General features: G+C 39.8%; 1 long non-coding RNA gene across 1 annotated transcript in view; it reads left to right on the forward strand.

Moving 5' to 3' along the window:
• Positions 1–6,216, forward strand: part of LOC120226423 — a 137,874-nt gene that overhangs the window by 84,175 nt on the left and 47,483 nt on the right. The gene's annotated exons all lie outside the window — the stretch shown is intronic.

Here is a 6,216-nt window from a genome sequence, read left to right on the forward strand (position 1 = left end):
CATCCATGTTGCTACACATGGCCAGATTTCATTGTTTCTCATTGCCATGTAGTATTCCATGGTATAGATAAACCACATCTTCTTGATCCATTCGTCCGTTGGTGGACACTTAGGCTCTTTCCATGTTTTGGCTATTGTTGAGAGTGCTGCTATGAACATTGGGATACATGCCCAGGGCAGGATTCTTAAACTTTGTTGCATATTAGAATAACCTGGAGATCTTTGCGAAAACTCCAATGCTCAGGATGTACCCCATGCAAATTAAATAGAAATTTCTGGAACTAGGATCTAGGCAACAGCATTAAAAACCAAAACAAACCTATGTGATTTCAACGTATAGCCATAACATTGCTTCTCAAAATTTCAAGCATGTACCCATCACCTGATGCTCTTGCTAAACTGCAGATTCTGATTCATTAGGGCTGGTGTTTCCAACCAGTTCCCAGATGATATTGATGCAATTTTACATCTCCAGTTTCCTTAGCAGTGCTTAGCTCCAGGTACAAGTATATGCTAATGAAATAAATAATTTTTAAAGGCAAAATTGTCTAATTACAGAATTAGTAAATATTTCAGACATAAAGGAAGAAATAGTCTCTGGCAATGTTTAATTTGTAAGTACTTCAAAGGTTTTTTTTTCCCGCTTCAAACTTGAAGAAGGCAAAAACACTTCAAACAAGATGTCTTTTGTTTTCTCAGGATTCTCTATGAGAAAATAGACTCAATAAGAGATAACAGCCTGGCTTGTTTTCCTGTTCCTCTCACCCAGTTGCTTCAAATTTCTTTATTAGGTTCCCTGGGTACAACACTCGAGGATTGTTCCCAGAATGTATTAAGTTCCTGTGGAGTGATTATTTCATTACGACCCATGTACACAGACCAATGTTTTGATAAACAATAGATCACCCCAAATTCTTGATTAAGGTTCATGGCACTAAAGCATTGTTTTCCGTTTCAATGGTAATACATTCCAGATTTGTGTGAGAGATGCTATTTGGGATAAGTGCTATATGATTTCTCAGTCCCTGATCAAACTTTAAAGCATCTGTTGATTAAAAACAATACATCTTTAAAACAGAATCCATTGCAGACATCAGACTGGTGTGGCATATTTGATTTTCTAAAAGTGAGAGTGTAAAACTAGCAAACTCTCTATGGCTGTGATTCATTCTTCCCTCATCCTCACTGCTCCAAACCTTCATGTCTCTTCTTGTTTCTTTTTTCCTTCTCGTTTTAAAGGCACTTCTGCCTAAAGTCTGTCTTAAATCAAGGATTGAGTGATTCATATAGTTTTATAAGAGATTGAAACTAGATCTAATAATAATCTACTCAGCTCTATGCGTTCAAATACAGTTCCTGCTTTGCACTGTGTTAGATTCTCCATCCTTCACTCCCTCCTCTGATTCTTCTACCATCCCTTAAGGCATTCCTCCAAATTATTCTGTTTGTCTAGGTACCAACATCTGGTATTCTATCTGTTCTAGATACTGAGCACAGAGCTTAAGTACACTGTGATGAATAAAACACACCATTCCCTGAAACCTTTCTGAGTTTTCCTTTTTGCTGAACTCCACACGTACTTTTAGTGAGTACAATGTCACTTAGGATTAAATTGGTCTCTAATTTTTTCCTGTGAGTTATTTTTGAATTGCTGAGTAGATCAAAGGCTTCTTGAAGATTTTACATTGATGATACTCACAAAGAAAAGGCATACCTGGACTGCTGAAAAGACTCTGGAAAATGACAGGGCGTACCCGCCCTAACTTTCAGGGTCATGGAAGGCTCATTGGAGAAGACAACATTTAATCAGAGTAGGGCAAGTGGGGGTAGTCAGGTGAAGAATGGAAGTGGGGAAAGCGTGGCAGAGGAGTCCTGTTTCATATTCAAGAAGTGGTATCTACAAAGAGAAGAGAAGGAATGGAATACCCAAAAAGTTGCAAGTATTAACTGCAAGAGGGTAGAAGTGAAAAAGAGGTATACTGTAAAAACATACAGGAAATACAAATATGGCTTAAAGTGTCAAATCGTGCTATAGACACAAAACTCCATAAAGTGAAAGTAAGAGTTTAAAAGTTTGCTGAGTTTTCCAGCAACTTTGACAGCTAACAAAATGCCATGAGATACACCAGAAACCAGTGAGAATTACGGTGGTGGTCATAGCAGAGATAAAGTTTTGGACTGATTTAGATAGCCAGAGAGGCGGGCAGCAGCACATCTGGACAGAAAGATAGCCCGAACAAAGGCCCAGTGGTTTGCAGTCATGTTTTAGGGCCCTGCCTGGTATAGGGACTTCTGCTCAATGGTAAATGACATAGAAATTTGCCTAATGATACATTGTCATGGCTGAAACAGGAACACAAAACCAGTGACTACCCATTCAGCTACCCATTTCCTAGAACACAAAATTATTTATTATGCCTGGGTGTCCATTTTATTGAGTCACTGAATACATACATTTCTTCATCTTTTCATTATTTTTCATTAATAATAATATAGCACTGACATCACATATATTCAAGTTTGCAGCTATATAGACCAAAGACATTATACAAAGAACAGTGAGTTATTACTGAAATAACAATGATCTTATATTCCTTTATGTCATCATATCTACTTGGGCCTCAAAAATATCATCATCATGATCATTATTATTACTCTTATGATTTCTTTTAGATACTGTTTTTAAAGTTCTTTTCATACTCAGCACTGTGGTAAGTGCTTTCCAAGTTGTAAGAGACACAAAGCATTTCTATATGTCTAGCATCCCTTCCTTCTTCAGAAATGATTTCACTACTTGTGTGTGTGTGAGAGAGAGAGAGAGTGAGAGAGCGTGTGTGTGTGTGTTTGGGGGAACCAGCCATTATTCATTTTGACTTGATACAGCCCACTATGTGCATCCACACCACTGCCCCTCTTTCCCCGTAGGCTTTGTGGTGGTGGTAGCCATGGCCTGGATAAGTCCACAGTGACTGGTGGGCACATAACCCAAAATGGACTGAGCCATGCCAGGGCCAAGACTCTTGCCGGAGTGTTTGGAAAAGAAGTGCTCTGCTTTCGGTGGGGTCCTTGTGTGTGAGAGCCATTGAAATCTGAAGCTGACCAGACCAACTGGCTGCCATGAGAAGAAGGCCTACCTAACAGTGAAGTCAACACACAGGGAAGCAGAACCAAGAGAAGGAGAGGGAGCATCCTTAAGACATTAAATTCAGAAGCCAGTCATTTCTGAGGGGAGCATTCTTCTGGGCCTTTTGGTTGTGTGGCCCAAGAAATTCCTGCTGGTCCTTGGTAAGCTAGTTTGATTTAGGCTTTTGTTTCTGGTCACTGAAACAGGCATAGAATTCTTTTTCTAGCTAAAAAGCTCCTGTTTTTAATCACCAATATCTCCAAGGATGTGTGCTGGTGAAATGCTGTGAATGAATTTAAAATAGAATGACTCTCCACCTGCCCCGCTACTTCTGCCCTAATTCTTCCAGGCCTCACAGGGGTGATCAAGGGTTTGAGGCTTTCTCTCAACCCAAACCCCAACCAGGGTCCAGACTCTTTTCGTTGAAACTGGTGAGCAAACCTTCCCACCACCAGGTGAGAAGCCCGCTGGTACCAAAAATAGTTTTGCTTATTTATATTCAGGGTTGAAATTGATGAAATGGCCCCCTCCGGTGGTTAGAGCAGCTGCTATGTTCTCCTTGAAGAAGCTCCCTTAGGTAGGAGACCTAAAATGAACCTAGTGCACTCATAGAGCCCACTGTCTCCCAATAGTAGCCATGTTGGTAAAAACTAGAATGCGATGACAGTGGTATGGCTCAAGTGGCATTACTCAAGACATCCCGAGTTTGAATGATTTCTAAATCCTAGATGGAGTTCCTTATATCCTGGGAGTGTTAATTTCACCTTCCTTCCCAAGGCAAAGCCCATAAAGTAAGCTTTTCAGGAGTATACATGAAATCAAACAACCCTAACACAGTAAGTTGCTAACCTGTGGTCGGTCTCTGTCCTGAAAAAGGGCAAGATTAAAATGGAGATACTATATCAGAAGATCAAAAAATGTAGGCTCCTTCAAATCCCTGCACATTTGGCCTAAATGCTTCCTGGCTTGTTTTTCAATCAGCTGATGTGAATGACAAGTTATAAATAATCAGGCGACCAGCATGCTTTGCACTAGAGAGAGATGACCTTTATGTTCACCGTACTTCTAGTGTTCTCCAGGGAAGCCACCTGGAATTAGAAGAGAATTTACAATGGATGTTAAAAATAACTCTCTTTCTTCTTTCTCTTAAATGTAATGGCACTTAGTGATTCTACAGTTATTGAAATAATTTTTTAAAAACATTTTCAAAAATGTTTTAACTTTCTATTTTGTTGTCAGATTGGCAGGACCCAACTCCTATAAAATTACTTACTTAGTTTGAAAAGATGACTTTGTAGATGTCACTGTAGTGTTGAGTTCTTGATCTTTCAATCTTTTTCATGTTCTGAAATTTTGATAGACATATCTTGTTAATGGGAGAGATACAACTCACACCAAATAGGGAGCATCAATCCCTCTCTTTTGGAAATGGTCATCTGGCTTTGAGATACCTGATTCTCCTGGTATTTCTGTCTGCCCTCTGCTGGCCCTTCATCTTCAGCAAGCAGCTTAAACATTGCTCACCTAGTGCCCTGTCCTTGGCTCTCTCATCAATACATATACCCTTCCCCTAGGCAACTTCATCCATCCTCATGGCTCTACTTAACCATTCATGTACTGTGATTTCATAAATTAGCATTGCTATAAAATTTTTTGAGCTGAGTTCTGACCTCCAGACCTATCCTTAAAACTGATTTCTGAACATCTACCTGAATGTCCCATAGTCTAATATAGTAAAACTGAACTTAGTGTATTTTCTCCTACAACCTAGCTCCAGTTTATTTCATATTATCAAAACCTGGGAAACATATCAGAATCTTTCCTTCCCCCCTCTTTCTTCAACCAACCAGTCTCTGTATGCTATATTATCCACTCCTCTGATGTCTCTGGTGTTTGTCTTCTTATCATCTTTGCTGATGTTGCTTTCATTGAGGCATTTGCCATCTCTTACCTAAACTATTGCAAGAAATTCCACTTAGAACTCAACCTACATGTTACAGCCAGAGTGACTTCTCCAAAATGCAAATCAGATCATGTTCCTCTCCTCTTCACACCCTTCAAGGGTTTGCATTTCGTACATACACATTTAAATTCCGTCGTGTACTATACAAGACCTTTCACATCTGGCTAATGAGTCTGTATTAGGTGTCTGTTGCCCGAGTAATGCTGTGTAACAACCACAAAATCACAGACATACTTAGGAAACATTTATTGTTCTCATTATAGCAGTGGTCTCCTGGGTCACTTTCTTTATCTTGGCTGGCCTTGGCTGGTCTAGGGTGTACTCAGCTGGAATGACTGGGGCAGCCTGGCTATGGTCCCTGTGTCCTTCATCCTCTAAGCAGACTAGCCTGGGCATGATTTATGCGGATGACAGAGGTGCAAGAGAGAGCACAAGCAGAAACATGCAAGGTTGCTGGATGCCTAAACTCAGATTTGGCACACTGTCATGTCTGCTGAATTTTATTTGGCAAAGAATGCTATAAGACGGGCCCAGATTCAGAGTTCAGAAAACAGATTCTGCATATGTAATGAGAGTAACTGAAGGTGGGGGTGGGGAACTGGAGCCTTCCCTGGACTCTTCATTTTTGTCTTCACAACTCTACACCTCTATTCTGGCTGTACAGAATGGATGGCAGTCTCCAGAAAATGTTCAGCTCTTTGTACTTCTGCTTTATTTAGCTCTGCTATACCGTCTACCAAGGATCCTTTTCTCCGGCTCCCAGGACTGGCCCAGTACACACCAGCTTGTCTTTCATGATCTGGCTCTTTCCTGACCCCATTCTGCCTCTTTTGTGAACTCTGTCTAGCCCTTACTAAGATCTTAACTAGGTTTATTTTTGTTCTTAATTTTTACATGCTGTTTTTCCCCTAGAGATTTAAAATCTATACAAAGCGGAGACCTTTCTTAATTACTTCTTTACCCTTAAAGACTAGCATAGTCTTTGTTAACTATTAAGCACTTCATAACTCTTGGGGTTCACTAGAAGTTTGGAAGTGTGGCAAGTGTTAGAAATGTGAGTTATAAAATCTATTCACTTTTGTTTGGATCCACTAAATTGGTTTTTTTTTTTTTTTTTTTTTTTTTTTTA

The sequence above is a fragment of the Hyaena hyaena genome, unplaced genomic scaffold (assembly GCF_003009895.1).
Source record: "Hyaena hyaena isolate Hyena2069 unplaced genomic scaffold, ASM300989v1 scaffold_1687, whole genome shotgun sequence".
Lineage (NCBI taxonomy): Eukaryota > Metazoa > Chordata > Mammalia > Carnivora > Hyaenidae > Hyaena > Hyaena hyaena.